At 43.0% G+C, this 16,039-nt stretch overlaps 1 protein-coding gene across 2 annotated transcripts in view; it reads left to right on the top strand.

Moving 5' to 3' along the window:
• The window catches only part of IQSEC2 (IQ motif and Sec7 domain 2), a 415,732-nt gene that overhangs the window by 46,478 nt on the left and 353,215 nt on the right, over nucleotides 1-16,039 (top strand). The window lies entirely within an intron of this gene.

Genomic DNA, 16,039 nt, shown 5'->3' with positions numbered 1-16,039 from the left:
TTACAGTCTATAAACCATTATTAAGGAGGAGTTGCAGAAATTGACTGCTTATTCTTGGGATAAGCAGCATGGAACCTATTTACCTCTTGGGATCCTGCCAGGTACTTGTGACCTGGATTGGCTACTGTTGGAAACAGGATACTGGGCTTGATGGTCCCTTGATCTGACTCAAGTATGGCAAGTTATGTTCTTATGTATAATTCATATCTAAACGACTATAACATGGGAATATAAAAGAAAACCTATCACTCTCCCCCTCCTAAGTTTGGTTTTAGTATCCAACTTGTGTATTGGGGACAGTGAGGGGGGAGAAGGCATTTTATCCTTAACATTAAGGAGTAGGATTTCTGTAATAAATGGAGCAATTAGGGGTGTGGTTTCTTATGGTGAAGTGTGTGTATGTTGTACTGGCTTTTGGAAGGTGGTTTCACAGGATACTCCTGTGTTCTTATTTACAGTATGGAGCTGCTCAAGATAGCTAATATTTACACATAATGTAAATAAGCTACAACACCAGTGGAATAGGGAAAGGAATTAATATGTGCAGAGAGAGAACTTCAGAGTTAGCCAGAGAGCAGGTGATTTAAAATGAGGCACAGGAAGACCAGGGTGACCTACCCCAAGGACACACATGCAAAATCAGTGACAGACCCAGGGATGAGAAATGTGACACAGAAGCGTAAAGTGGCAGGCACTGAGGTCGTACAGTGGACATATTTGGAAGCAGAAGCATGACTCACCCTTCTTGCCACCTTCTCTATGGGCCCTTGCTTGTTGTGACAAAAGAGCCTAGGATACCAAAAGGAGGCCAAAAAGCCATGGTCTCTTTAAATGGTGGTAAATATGCTGCCCTAGCTGTGGTGCTGGATATTGTAAGCATGCAAGGCATCACACGCTCATTCATGTTCATTGCTTGAGTGAGAAAAGAGATGGTGACCAACTACACAGACACTGTCCATCCCTGACTACCGATGTTCGTTCAGACCAGGACTGGGACCCTGAAGGCTGCTAGCTCTGGTAAGAATCCCTACTTCTCAGAAATCCTGGCGTATCTGAAGGGTAGGGTTTTTTTATTTCAACACATTGTTGATAGGTCCAATTTGTGTTGCCAAGGATGAGACTGAGCAGTTATAGTGCCTTTAGTTTTGCTGCATCCTTGACTATATTGTGACGCTTGTTCTTTTTTTTTGTGTGTGTGTTTTTCAGATTCACCTAGCAGTTGGTCTGAGATCAGATGTGGCATTCTCCTTCCTGGATACCAGAGGATCAGGTGGAAGGGTTGAGTTTACTTTAATGGCTATTAGAGGACCCAGAGGGGGTACAAGAGTCCGGCAGATCAGCTGTGGCTGGTCCAGGACGACCGCTCCTTTACTATTCCCTTTTACATGTCCGCTCGTGTTCGGCTCAAAATGTGTCTTTTCGTGGTATCTGTCTTTGTCTTGCCTTCTGGTATGGATGGTGCCATGTTCTGTTGATTTCTTTATGTGAACCACTTCATCCAGCTTTTTCACAAATGCATGTCCACTGCTGATGTCTTTATGCATTGTAGGTGCATATACTGTAGCTTCAATTAATTTATGTCTTTTCATGCACTCTTGAAATGCATGCAGACGAAATACATTTTCTGTTGTTCATTCAGGGAATGTCTCCCAATGAGTTTCTTTTGCACACACCTTAACAGGAATGAACCTCATCCATACTACCTCAAACCAAATGAGACTGATACTTCACTTTCAATGCATATCCAGCATTGCTCTCTGCTTCAACGGCAGGGGGGAAAGAGGAAAAGAGAATTTATATTCAGGCAACAACCAACAAGGACTGAATTACATAGTCTGGGTAAACAAATAAGCATGGGTGTAGCTTGCTTGTTACGGCGGTTACTACCCCGAATCAATTAAGCCTGATACTTGATTTGGAATACATATCCAGCGCAGCTCACTGCTTCAACGGCAGGGGAGAATAAAGAAAAAAGGAATTATATTCAGACAACGACCAACAAGGACTGAATGGCACAGGCTGGGTAAACAAATAAGCATGGGAGTAGCTTGCTTATTGCAGCAGTTACTACCCCTAACCAATTAAGCTAGATACTTCACTTAGATGCAGCTCCAGCACTGCTCTCTACATCAATGGCGGGGGTGGAAGGGAAATAGAACCAAAATGTTACTAATAAGGGCCAAGAGTATCAGATAAGTATGAGAAAAAAAAATAAATGTGAAAGCTTGCTGGGCGGACTGGATGGGCCGTTTGGTCTTCTTCTGCCGTCATTTCTATGTTTCTATGTTCTATAAACCAAGGTGTGTTGGCAGGCCCGGCACAAGGATATTAGGCACCCCATTTTAGCACTTGAAAATTCAGATGACCCCCAAAGGATGACCAAAACATATTAGTAGGGGTGCAGTCCCTGTCTAACAATCACTCCACTCTCATCCTCTTCACACTCCAGCTCATCCTTTCTCTCAGCCTCTACCTCCTCCAGAGGAGCTCCTCTCTTAACCTCCTCCCTCTCCAGCAGACCCCCCCTCACTGAACCTTTTCCCCTTTAGGTGATTCCTCTGACATCCCCCAATTCCTCTCAGACCCTATCACCCTCTTTCTGCTCTTTTTGTTTCTCCCCAGGTGCATCTTTCTTACCCCCCCCCCCACCAAGCCCTTCTTATAACTCCTAACTGATCCTCTTTCATCCTCTTCCTCTCTCTCTCACCCCATCCCCCCAACCCCCAACCCCCATCCCCTCACTCTTATCCCCATCCCCCCTCTGTCACCACCCAGCTTTATCTCCTCTCCAACCCTTCTCTCACATCGCCCCCAGCTGATCCCTTCTCACCCCCCTCAATTTTTTTTCATTCCCCCTCCACAGCCTTTCCCTCTCCAGCTGATCCAACCCTCAAACCCCCCCTCCTGTATCTGATCCCTCCCTTCAAACAGCTCCTTCTCTGAACATCCTCCTGGGCCAGGACCAGCAGCAGCAGCATTTTCCTTTGGGTCCCGGGCCAAAGGTGGTTGACAGCTGGTGAGAAGGGCAGGCTGATGACAGGGGAAACATTGTTCTCTTGGGTAGGCTTAGTGGTGGTTGAGGAGAGAGGATCAGTGGCAATCTACACTGACCCATGCACGCTCAGCTCTTCCTTCCAGTCATGACTGGGTCCCAAGCCTGATGGTGATCTGCAAGGGGCAGCAGCATTAACAATGAAAGTCAGCTCAGGGCCTATGAGCCAGGTCAAGCTCACAGGTCCTGCAGCAGTTTCATTTCATTGTATTTCATTTATTTATTTATAAACCGCTTATGCGAGGGCACTAAGCAGTGTACATAAAACATACATAATAGTTAAAAACTAACTTTAAAAATCACAAAGTGCAGGCATCTACTGCTAGGTACACGGCAAAGTGCGAGATTCTTACTACTTAGTAAAAGGCTTGTTTAAATAGGAATGTCTTTAGCAATCCCTTAAAAGTCTTTGAGCCGTAGCTCCCAGGTTCTCCTCACACAGGGCTTCTTGTTACCAAAGAAACTCATGGTGAGGGCAAGGTCACTGCATAGCCTGCGAGTGTGTTCTGGCTTACAAGTCCCAATCCTCCTTTCCCTAATAATGTGGCTGCTTCTGTCGCCTGAAGAGCAGTGCCATTTGAGTCACTTGTTACTCCAGCTGAAGATTTTGTACTTCCTCCCATGGTTGCACCCTCCCCATATACAATTAAAAATTATGCATTTATAATAACAGATTTTATATGAAAAAGGACATTCAAACTAGTCTTCTGAAGTAAAAATATCACAACATGTATATTATATTTACATGCACTGTTGTGGTGCCAACCAGAAAATCCTGCAAGATGCTTGGAACCCATATGGAATTAGGTCTATTGTAACACATGCTGGGTGTGGGCTAGGCCTCCAAAAGCCATGCATAAACAGAATTACAATTACAATATAGTAAACCTCCTATACCAAAATAGCACTCATTGTCAGGCTTCAAGCAACAACCCTACCTATGAAAAAGCAATACTGCAAATATTACACCAGGCCTTAAACCATAAGAAATGCAATCCTGGGTCAGGCCAAAGTCTGCATCCTAGCTCCAACAGTGGCCAATCCAGGTCACATGTACTTGGTATGATACCAAAGTATAGATCCCATCTTACTTGCTTATAACCAGGGATAAACTGTGGCTTTCCCAAGTCTATGTGGCTAATAATGTTTTATGGCCTTTTCCTGTGGGAATTTGTCTAAACCCTTTTTAAACTCAGCTATGCTAACTGCTTTCACCAAGCATCTGGGAATAAATTCCACAATTTAATTGTGCATTGAATGAAAAAATACTTTCTCCAATTTGTTTTAAATGTGCTACCAGTTAGATTCACGGAGTGTTCCCTAGTCCTAATACTAAATGGAAAGGGTAAATAACTATTCCCTAAATATCCATTCTATTCCACTAATGATTTTAAGGATCTCTATCATTTGTCCTCTAGCCCTTTCTTGTAGTGGGGCGTAGCATCTCCTTTACCATTTTGTTTGCCCTTCTTTGTACCTTTTCTGGTTCTGCTCTATCTTTGCTGAAATGGGGGGGAACCAGAATTGCACACAATATTCAAGGTGCAGTCACACCAAGGACCAGTGCAGAGGTGTAATATCTTATCTTTTATTTTCTGTTCCTTTCCTAATAATAACTAATATTCTGTTTGCTTAGCCGAGGATTTCAGGATGTTGTCCACAGTGACTCCAAGATCCTTTTTTTGGGCGGTGATGCCTAATATGGACCCTAGCATCATGTTCTTAACAGTCTGGACTATTTTTCACTATATATATCACTTTTCACTTGTCCACATTAAATTTCATCTGCCCAATTCTCCAGCCTTGCAAGGCCATCTTGCTAGTCCTCATGATCAGCTCATGATTTAACTACTTTGAATAATTTTGTGTCATCTACAAATCTGATGACTTCACTCATCATTCCCTTTTCATGTTCATTTCTAAATATATTAAAAAGCATGATCCCAGTACAGATCCCTGAGGCATGCCACTACTTGCCTTTCTCCATTGAGAGAAATGACCATTCAGTTCTACCCTCTGTTTTCTGTCTTTTAGCTAGCTGCCAATCCACTATAGGACATTGCCTTATATCCTTTGACTTTCTAAATTTCCTGATGAGTCTTTCCTGAGGGACTTTGAAAATCCAGATACACTATATCAACTGACTCACCCTTGTCCACAAGTTTATTAACCCTTTCAATAAATCTAACAGATTTGTAAGGTAAGATTTCCCTTTGCTAAATCCATATTGGTTCTACCCCATTAATCTGCATCTGTTCAAATGGCCAGTAATTTTGTTCTTCAGAATAGCTTCTACCATTTGTCTGGCACAGACATCAAGCTCACAAGTCTGTATTTTCCTAGATCACCCCTAGAGTCCTTTTTAAAAATGAGCATTACATTGGCCATTGTAGCTGATTTGAATGAGAGAATTTAGATATTGCAGTTTAATTTTTCAGTTCTTTCAGTACTCTAGGGTGATTTGTTTACCATTTAGCTTGTCAGTTTGCTCTATTACATCTTTTTGGTTCATCATGATTTGTTTCAGTTCTTCTGAATTGTCACACTCCAAGAATGTTTCTGGCCTAGGTATCTCCCTGATTCCCTCTTCTGTAAAGACCAAAGAAAAGAATTAATTTAGTTTCTCTGCTATGGCCTTGTCTTCCCTTTTACCTCTTGATCATCTAGCAGTCCAGTTGACTCCCTCACAGGCTTCAAATATACTTGAAAAAATTTTTATTTTGAGTTTTTGTCACTCTGGCAAGCTTCTTTTCAAATTTTATTTTGGCCTTCCTTCTTAATGCTTGCCAGTGCTTAGGCTCTTTCCTATTTTCTTTATTTGGATCCACCTTGCAGATTTTGAAGAATGTCCTTTTGGCTTTAATTGCCTCTTTCACTTCACCATTTAACCATGCTGGAAGTAATTCAGTTTTTTGCTACTATTTTCTAATGCATGGAACACATCTAGTCTGGGCTTCCAAGATGGTATTTATAAACAGCGTCCATATCTCATTCAAACATTTACTCTTTGCAACAGTTCATTTTAGTTTTTTTCTAACTAATTTCCTCATTTTATCATAGTCTCCTTGTTTAAAGTTAATAGAACTGCCGCTGGCACGTTTTTGTGCCAGTGCTAATTTTAAAGGCTTGCACAATCAGTATACATGATCGCAGAGGATTGCGATTCTGTGGGTTTTCATCAGTTATGAAGACCTTTTGATTTCTGAAAATGTTATTACCCCTCCCACCTATAATGGGGGTTTGTCTAATTGCTGGCCACACTTAGCCAACCTCAGTTAGTAAAAGAACTGTCACGTAAAAGAAAAGCCGCAGAGAAGGAAGATGTCTATGACACCTGCTGCAAAAGCTGTTATGATTTGAGGGTCTTCTCCAGATGTCTCTGGGAACTATGGGTATTATTGCTATGCAGATGTTTATACTCAAAATTGCTTATGCGCTGAACCCATGAGAACTGTTAGTCAAGGTCAGGTAAGAAACTGGGAGTAGCAGGGCATGGAAGCAAATAAGAAATAGTATAAAGGTTTCAGAAGCAGATGTGCTGAACTTTAATAAAAATGATGGGAGGGAAGGGGATTCATTCCTGCTTCAAGCAGTTTTAGAAAATTCCTATAAAAATGAGCAAAGCTGTAAGAATCTCAGCATCATTGTTACTTGTCAGACTTCCAGAGCTGAGATTACAGACGGATTCCTTGGGTCTATTTCAACTTTTATTAGGAATGTAAAATTTGCTATTTTTTATATGTAACATTTAATACCTTTCTAGTAGTTATTATTATTTGCTTGCAATCAGCTCTCTAGTGCTTGCTGTTATCTAGTGCTTGCTGTTATCTTTTGTATTATTATCCATTTGCTTAGTAGGTGCTCAAATAAATTTACATCAATACCTGGATCTGGGTATAGTGACTCAGTGTTATATGTATGCATGTTTGTTTGTATATTGGAGAAGCCCCGAGGTATAGAATTTGCTCGATATTTCCCTCTTTCCTGAGAATTAGCCCTGAGGTAGGCCTTTGTGAGTACAGGCAGAGCCCCTCGGTAAATCCTCTGTGTCTATTTGTGTGTATGTGTGTGTGTGTGTGTCTGTGTATGGCCTGAACCCAGAACACCAACCCTTTCAGTTTCGCTCCACATGTGCTGGCAGCATGTTTTCGTGCCGGTGAATTTTCTCTCCTTCTGCTTGTCCTGATTCATCATTGGAGGTGCTTTGACTTCTGTCTGCACTCTGACACTTATGTCTAACAGAGCATCAGTTTGTTCACCAAAAAATGTGTTTTCTTTCTCTGATAGAGCCTAAAATATAGTGGCATAAAAATGTGCCAGCAGTAGTTCTAGGGTGTTAGTTTGTAGTACATTTTTTAAATTTTACTGTACATGCACAGTAAATGTTTTAACTTTTAAAAAAAAAAGATTTTGTTGGTTATTTTATCTAACTTTATGTTAAATTTAAAAGCATTTACCATCAACAACCAGTTGTCATAGACTGTACCAGCAAAACTTTGAAATAAATAGATAAAATGTAGAATTCTTGTCTGTGCTTATTACAGGGCATCAATTTATGCACCAAAAACATTTGTTTTCTTTCAATTATGGAACCTAAAAATCGCAGAATAAAAACGTGCTGGGGGTAGTTCTCCGATGCTTCTAGTTGAAATGCTACTGCAGTAGTTTTCCTTAATGTGCTCCTTTTAGTGATTGTTAAATTTGATTATGCTATGACTACTATTGTCAAGCGGCCCCATCACCATTACTTCTTGCCCCAGATCCTGCATTTATAGTAAGGATTAGATCTAGAGTATTTTTCCCCCTTGTTGGTTGTAGATCCAGCTGCTCCATAAAGCAGTAATTAATAGCATCTAGAAACTTTACCTACCTAGCATGTTCTGATGAGACATTTATCCAATCAATATTAGATTAATTGAAATCTCACGTTATTGCATAGCCTAATTTGTTAACTTTTCTACTGTTAGCATTTCACTATCTCTTTATCCTGGCCAGGAGGACAGTAGTATACCCTCACTGCTGTACCATCTCCCAATACACAGGGAATTTCTATCCACAGAGATTCCACAGTGCATTTTGTTTCTTGTAGAACTTTTATCCTATTTGATTCCATGCCATCCTTAACAAATTACGCCGTTCCTCCACCAATTTGACCTGGCCTGTTATTTTGATATCATTTCTACCCTGGTATCACAGTGTCTTGTGCGTTATCCCTGTTCTACTAGGTGTCTGAGGTGCTTGTTATGTCTAAAATCTTTGTTCAGTGCCATACATTCTAATTCTTCAATCTTATTTGTTTAGACTTCTGGCCTTATTTTTTAGACACCGGTACACCTCTTGTTAGTAAAAGAGAACAAGCGTACACAGGCACTGCACACTAGCAGAATACCTTACCTTGATCACACACACAGAACACAGACCCTAACCAATTATAGAATAGAGATCATAAAGTATAAATAGAAATGTGCAGAGAAAACCTGAACCAGAATCTGCAACAAGCAAGACTGCAGTGCAACAAGGGAAAAACAAAAATATTACCATTCCTCATAAAACATTAAACAACAAAATCAAGAAATATAAATTATGAATCATAACAGTAAAACCATACTATTTGAAAACAATAGATGAATAGAACATGCAATAATTAAAAACGGATATAAAAATGTTAAAACATTTTTCCAAACACCAATAAAATATTTCAAACAAGCAGACACATCAAATAACACTTCATAAGCAAAACAAATAAGGATTTAAAAAAAACCCTCCCCCACTCTCCATACTTGGGAACTTTTGATTTCTAGATGCCCTGAGATTGTCATGAATTAGTAGGGGGAAAGGGGGTTGTTGTGGACACACACACACACATTCTCTTTCTCTCTCTCTCTCTCTCACACACACACACACACACACACACATTCTCTTTCTCTCTCTCTCTCTCTCTCTCACGCACGCACGCACACACACACATTTTCTTTTTCTCTCTCTCTCTCTCTTACACACACACATTCTCTTTCTCTCTCTCTCTCATACACACACACACACACATATTTTCTTTCACTCACACACATGCTCTGTTTCCCACTCATTCTTCTCTTCTGGAAACACAAGTAGGAGCAGCCTCCTTCTTCTGCCCCAATAGCTGACAGGACTACCCGTCTTTCATCGGGCCATGGGGTCAATGCTGCTTCTCCAGCATTGGCGAACATGATGCTGCTACACCTTTTTCTCCTTTCGGCTGTATAGGCCGACACTGCTTTGCTTTCTGTTCCTTCTCCTTTCTTCGGGTGCAGGGCACGGTACTAATCTACATACTGCTCCTTCCAGGAACTGCTGCAGTCTGTTCTTGCTCCTTTCAGCAGTGGTGATGGTATCTCTTTTCCCCGACCGCATGAGCCCATATGACATCATTTCCTCTTCAAGGCCATGCAGGTGGGAAGAAGGAGATGCCATTGCAGTGCTGCCTCCAGATCTCTGGCACTTTAGGCTGCCACTTAAATCGCCTTCTGCTTCCACCGACCCTGTATATTGGCAACGATTTCAAGCCCTTAAATGTATTGCTAATGCAGTGTACCAAAGAGTGAGTTCATAGAATGTAATATATAGGCAGCATATCAGGGTGTGCTTGAAAATCCTTTTTAATCAGGCCAGTGGCACCCAATGCAATTGGGACTTGTTATTTTCTGTATCTTTCTGCCACTCTTCTTGGTTTCTGATTACATCCCTTGGTGTTTGAAGATCCTCTCTCTCTCCATATAGTCCATAGAATAGTCTCTTGGTTCTGACCAGAGCTGGCGGGACCATTAAGCGGACTAGGTGGTCACCTAAGGGGCCAGAAGTATGTGGGGGGGGGGGGCGTTGTAGTCCAAGGTGAAAGCTAGAGAGGTGGGAATGGCGATGTGGACATGCGAGAGATCGCGTGTACAAACGGAGCTGCAGAGGTGCGTTCTGTGCGATTTGGCAGGGGGGGGCGGAGTTTTGGAGTGGGGGGGAGAGAGAGAGAGAGATATGTGATGATGTCACTGCCTAGGGTGGCTGGACACCCTTGCATCGGCACTGGTTCTGACACCTCCATCAGCAATGCTTTTCTTGGTTTTTTTTTAACACAATGACTGTTTTTCTAGCATCAAGCTCCTTATTGGTTGAAATGGGAATGCCCTAGGAGATCCAGGGGCAATAGCATCCATAGTAGAGATGTGAATCGGAACCGGAATCGGTTCGGATTCCGGTTCGGATTCACATGTGGGGTTTTTTTTCATCGGGCCCGATCGCGGTTTTGTTTATCGGCTGCGCCCGAGCCGATAAACAAAAAACCCACCCTGACCCTTTAAAACTAATCCCTTTGCTTCCCCCACCCTCCCAACCCCCCAAAAAACATTTTACAGGTACCTGGTGTTCCATTGGGGGTCCCGGGAGCGATCTCCCGCTCTCGGGCCATCGGCTGCCACTAATTAAAATGGCGCCGATGGCCTTTGCCCTTACCATGTGACAGGGTATCCGTGCCATTGGCTGGCCCCTGTCACATGGAGGGAGCACTGAATGGCCGGCACCATCTTTAAAAATGGCGCGGACTGAACCTTGTGATGATGGTGTTGATGTCTTTCACTATGATCTCCTCAGTCCTTTTCTTGAGGAGGCAAGCAGGGAATCGACACCTTTGGAATTGTCGACTCCGGTCGGGCAGCAGTGGTGTCATGGTGCTGGCGAGAGGTCAATGGCACCGGCTCGGACGAAGTCGAAGCTATCGATGGAGTTGGGGTTTTTGACTGAAAGAGAAACTCCATTTTCTCTAAACGAGCCTTATGCCCTTCGGTGTCATTTGGGCACATTTGGTGCAAGTTAGGACATCTTGGTCGGACCCCAAACACATAACACAGACCCCGTGCGGGTCAGTGATGGACATTGTTCGAGTACAGTTGGGGCACCGATGAAAAACTGACGCCATGACTCTGTCAAAAATTTAGCCGCAGTGCGGTGATGGCCATTAGGCCCCGAAGGGATAACTCGACAGGAATCGACCGCAACAAGGTTAAAACCTTACCTTTCAACCGCAGAGTATGGATATCGATAGGGGGACCCCCTATTGGGTAAAATGTTTTTGAAATTTTTGAAAGAAGTTCTGTGAGGAAAATTCCTGTCAGGAATCTCAAGAGAGTTCCTTAACCCACGTGGCTACTGCTGCATGGAAAAAAGAAGACTGAAGGGGGATCCCTGCTGGATGTAGGGTTAGTACCATGCTGGGCATGCCCAGTAGGTGCTAGTCAAAGTTCTAGAAACTTGACAGAAGTGTTCCGTGATTGGGCTCCATCCTGATGACGTCACCCATTTGTGAGGACTAACATCCTGCTGTCCTGTGAGAGCACCTGTTACAGATAAGCAACTCTGCTTTCAGTCACATGGCAGCAACAAATTTTCTGGTCCATCACCAACTTCGGCAGTCACCCTACACCCCGACAGATAATCAAAGCGCCTGCATTCTTTTCAATTCTGTTAGGGTTGTGCTCCCAGCGTTTTTCTAATACAGCAATGTTATAATGTTTACACAGTTTCCAATTAATAAGCCATGCCACCTTATTGTGCTTTTTGTATATAGGCCTTCTGACATCAGCACTTCATGCCCAGCGATGAAATGTTTAACTATTTCTAGCTGTGATTTGCAGAATACTGCATTTATCTGTTTTTCCTTTTTTTTTTCTATGCTGGCTGTTGACCATTGTCCATAGCCCACTATCCTGTGCTGCAATTAACAGTCATCTTTAGGTCTATGATCACCTCTCCTCAGCTATTGCTGTATCAAATTTTGATCTATAGTGGGTTTCTGAAGCAACTCTTTGTACTTTTCTGCTGTATTTGTACTTCTGCCACTTATTTTCCCTTGTTTGCTGGTCTGCTCTTTAAAGTGTCTTTTCTCTTGCTTTGCAAATTTGCTGCTTCTTTCCCCTCATCTGCTGGTGGATTTTCACTCATTCCTTGTATTTGCCAAAATGATTGTCCAGGCCTAAGAACGGAGACTGATGAACGTCACTGGCTTTCATACGTCAGCACTTTTTGGGAATTTGAATCTGCGGAGGCCGTTAAGTACTGTATGCCCTGGAGGCCTGTGAGGATAGCTGTATATGTGTAATCTATTTCTTAAGCCCCACATCACTTTCAGCTCTAGGGCTGTACAATCTTAGTATACATTGCTTCTTATAGATTACCTGATGGGATGGTGAGGGGGGAGCTTACTTGTTCTTACATCCAAGTTTCCAAGATCTTTCTGGGGCCTATCTTCTATTTCAAAGCAATATGAAAGTGCAAGGACTGCAAGCTGATTGGTAGCTTATATCTTGTTCTGTGCTGATAGAGCACTTTTCAATATCGGTTTCAGTTTCTGCCGTGCTCTCTGTTCACTGTATGGCGTTTGTCATGTAGCCACAAGCTGCCCTGTCCTGTGTTACTTTTATCTTCTGTGCATTCTCCCTTTATGTTCTTATTTTCTGCTTGTATGCATGTATTATAAGTTTCCCAACTTGCACTTTCTTCTGACTTCTACTTTCCCCCTCCCCAGCAACCACACAGACTATACAGCAGCCTCTGTAATGTTCAGGATTTCTCTAGACTATATCTGCCAGCAGGGCCTACATTCCTGGCCTCTTTAAAACCTTTTGATTGGAAGAAATGCCCTTTTATATGTCTTATTGTTGGTTTTGTTTATTGTAATTTATGTTTGTTTATAATTATGAATGTTCTTTTGTGACTCACCATGAACAGTGGAGTGAGCGAGTAATAATTTTTTAAATTATTATTATTATTATTTTCTTTAACTTCATTTTGTGTTCTCTGACGTGCTGCTTATCTAATCGTTTTTTTTTCTTTGCAGCTTTACCATGATTTGCTGTTCAGTTTCTGGTAGTAGAGGGTGGGAAGAAGAAGGCAGCATCCTTGAAGAGGCTCAGCCAAAAATATAAATACTTTTTTTTTTGTTAACTTCAGTGTCCAATGCGCTTTGTAGGATATGTGAACATGAAGGCTGGGGTCTTGAGTGCGAAAGTGTGAATGCATGTGTAAAGTATTACCAGTAATGTAGATGTATGAGAGTGAATGTAAGTATGAGGCATGAATGTGTGTGTGTGTGTGGGGGGGGGGGGGGGGGATAGGTGTGATTAGTGAGTGTGTTGTTGGGATGTTATTTCAGTGTCAAGTTGGAAACCCCTGCAGTACAATCACATAGGTACTGGTGTCTCAATACAGGTTTATTGTTAAATAAAGCAACAACATAACATTCTGTGATTTATGGTGCGCGGTAGTTACAAATGAAACAGGCAACCCTCACAATTAAGTTAAATCTTAAATCCAGTCCTGGAGAACACAACCTCTATTACAGATGGGGCACAGGGCATCTGACATAACATTACAGAACACCACATTGGTATTGACAGGGAGAAGCATGCACGAGTCTTCCTCTGAGACCCCAAATTGTACCCTTTTAAAAAAAAAAATTATATTCTGCCTTTCATGACAGATTACATTTAGGCACCGTCGGTACTTCCCTGTCTCCAGAGGGCTTACAGTCTAGGGCCTCATTTACTAAGCATTTTTCGCCATATATACAGAATGGGAGAAAAGCCTTAGTAAATCAGGCCCTAAGGGGCCGATGCAATAAAAGTGCGAAGAAAGCGGGCGCTGACTGTTCAGCGCCCGCTTTCTTAACGTGCCCCAGGCACCCAAGGGGGGGTGCCATGCAGTATTTAAATTAGGGGGTCGCGTTAGGAAGGAGGCGCCTCCTTGCTAACGCGACCCCGATCGGTTTTCTTGACTCGGCCGTCTGCCGGTTAGGGAAACCGACGCCGATTTTAAGGACGTCGATTTCCCTAACTCGGCTGTCTTTTAGGTACAGTTTCTTTAAGCATTTAAATGCGCTCAGCTGATTGCTAAATGTGCATTGGACCCGCGTTGAATAGGCGCTGATCCCCTTGTTGCTTAGGGGGGTGGATTAGCGCCAATTCAGCCCCGCGTCCGACTGCGGGTTACACAGTGCGCTCGGCCGAGCGCACTGTATTGCATCGGCCCCTAAGTTTGTACCCGGGGCAAAGAGCGTGAAATGACTTGCCCAAGGTCACAAGGAGCACCGGCTGGATTCGAATGCAGGCTTCTCTGGTACCTTGGCTTCCTGGTCATCTAAATGCTGGGGATATCCTCCAGGTATCCCAGCACTCCTTTTGAATCCCCTGAGGGCCAATCCACATCCGTGGGGGATTGGTGGGGGAGGCGCGAGGCCATACACCAGGGTCTCTCCAGACTTTCAGCTTGGTTTTCCCAGAGCCATTCTGTGGCTCCATGCACAGCACACCAGCCCTGGACCAGTTGCACCCCGGTGCAAGGCCAGCCGCAGCACAATTTGCCCTAGCATGCGGTTAGTTGTGACTGTCAGACACCACTGTTTAAAAGACAAGCGCCACAAGGCATCTGAAACAAGTCCTTTTTTTTTTTTTTTTTAATTTATGTGCTTTTCCTAATCTCTTTCCTGACACTGGAGTATGAACGTAATAGGAAAGAAGGTGTTGCAGCACCACATAAAACTCATTATTTTCGATGGGAGGAAAAAAGGTGACATTTTTCCTACTTTAGAAAATAATGGGTGTTGGGTGAGCAAAAGTAGGCTGCCCAAATTTACTCCTGCTGTGAATAAAATGGTCTGGGGTCTGCACCATGAGCCCTATAAGGTGAGACTTAAGAACCCAAATATGCATACTGTAGAGAAGGGAAGGGGGGGGGGATATGATAAGAGCTGTTCAAATACCTGAAAGGTATAAATAATGGACGAGAAGCAAACATTTTTCAGTGGAAAGAAAGTTCTAGAAGAAGGGGGTTGCGGTATGAGGCTGAGAGGGGACAGGCTCTAGTTCATACTGTAATGTAGTGGATGACAGCAGATAAGAGCAAGCTTCGCTGTAATTAATATATTACAGCGATGTGTGCTCTTCCACATGGGTAAACACCTGGTTTCTGATGGGGAAATCTGATATAGGTGCTGTATATGCACTCAAATATGCAGTAGAATCAGACAGGCGCTTTAACTTTTACTGCTGCCCTGACCCAGGGGCTAAATAAACCCACGTAAAAAAAAACCAAAAACCCAACAACCCATGAGCTAAACAGTTCCTTCTTCCAGCGCAGCTCTCTGCATATCCTATGATTACATAACAGCCTCCTGTACATGCTATTTGCATGGGCCTGCTCTAGACCAGCCGTGGGTTTTTGCGTGGGTATGTATGTAGGTTTTCTCAGCGCTAAATGTTTTACATACACACATAAGATTAGAGTGGGAAAACCGGGTGCAATAACGCATGCAAAAACAACGTGGATGGTTTACCGCAGCTTATTACATCAGCCCCTTAGAGTGTTTACTAGAGATGTGAATCGGAACTGAAATCCGAACTGATTCTGGTTCCGATTCACATCTCTAGTATTTACGGTCATTTTCAGAGAGGAAAATATGTGGATGCTTTATCTTTAAAAATTAGTGCAAGGTGCACAGGAGAAACCCGCCTGCCTGCTTTTGTCCCTGCTTTTTTCGTGCTTGCGGCTGAGAGGGCTAAAATTGGCGCATGTACTTGTGAAAATGTCATGCGTGTGCTCTATATTCCTTCCTCCCCCCCCCCCCCCCCCCCCAATCTAAGCACGCCTCTGGCTGCACCTCCCCACAGTCTGGCTAAACCACACACCCACTGTGCTGGAATCCCACCTGCAACTTTTTTTTACCTGAGCTGAAGAGGGCAACTAAGCAGCTTCACTTGGGGAAATACGCTTCCAAGATTGTCCTTCTTATAACAATAGGAAGCAGACAAGGTTGATGGGGCGGGGAGATCTACCAAGAAAAAAAACAAAGATTACTTTAAGAAGCAGACCAGTGGAGCAAAGCTATGCAAAGAATTATAAGCAGTTTAATTGGAAAAAAAAACAAAAAACAGCCAGAAATTGGAGCTCATGCTTCCTCAGAGAAATCAG

The sequence above is a fragment of the Rhinatrema bivittatum genome, chromosome 1 (genome assembly GCF_901001135.1).
Source record: "Rhinatrema bivittatum chromosome 1, aRhiBiv1.1, whole genome shotgun sequence".
Classification (NCBI taxonomy): domain Eukaryota; kingdom Metazoa; phylum Chordata; class Amphibia; order Gymnophiona; family Rhinatrematidae; genus Rhinatrema; species Rhinatrema bivittatum.
This window is presented reverse-complemented; position numbering and strand designations above follow the sequence as displayed.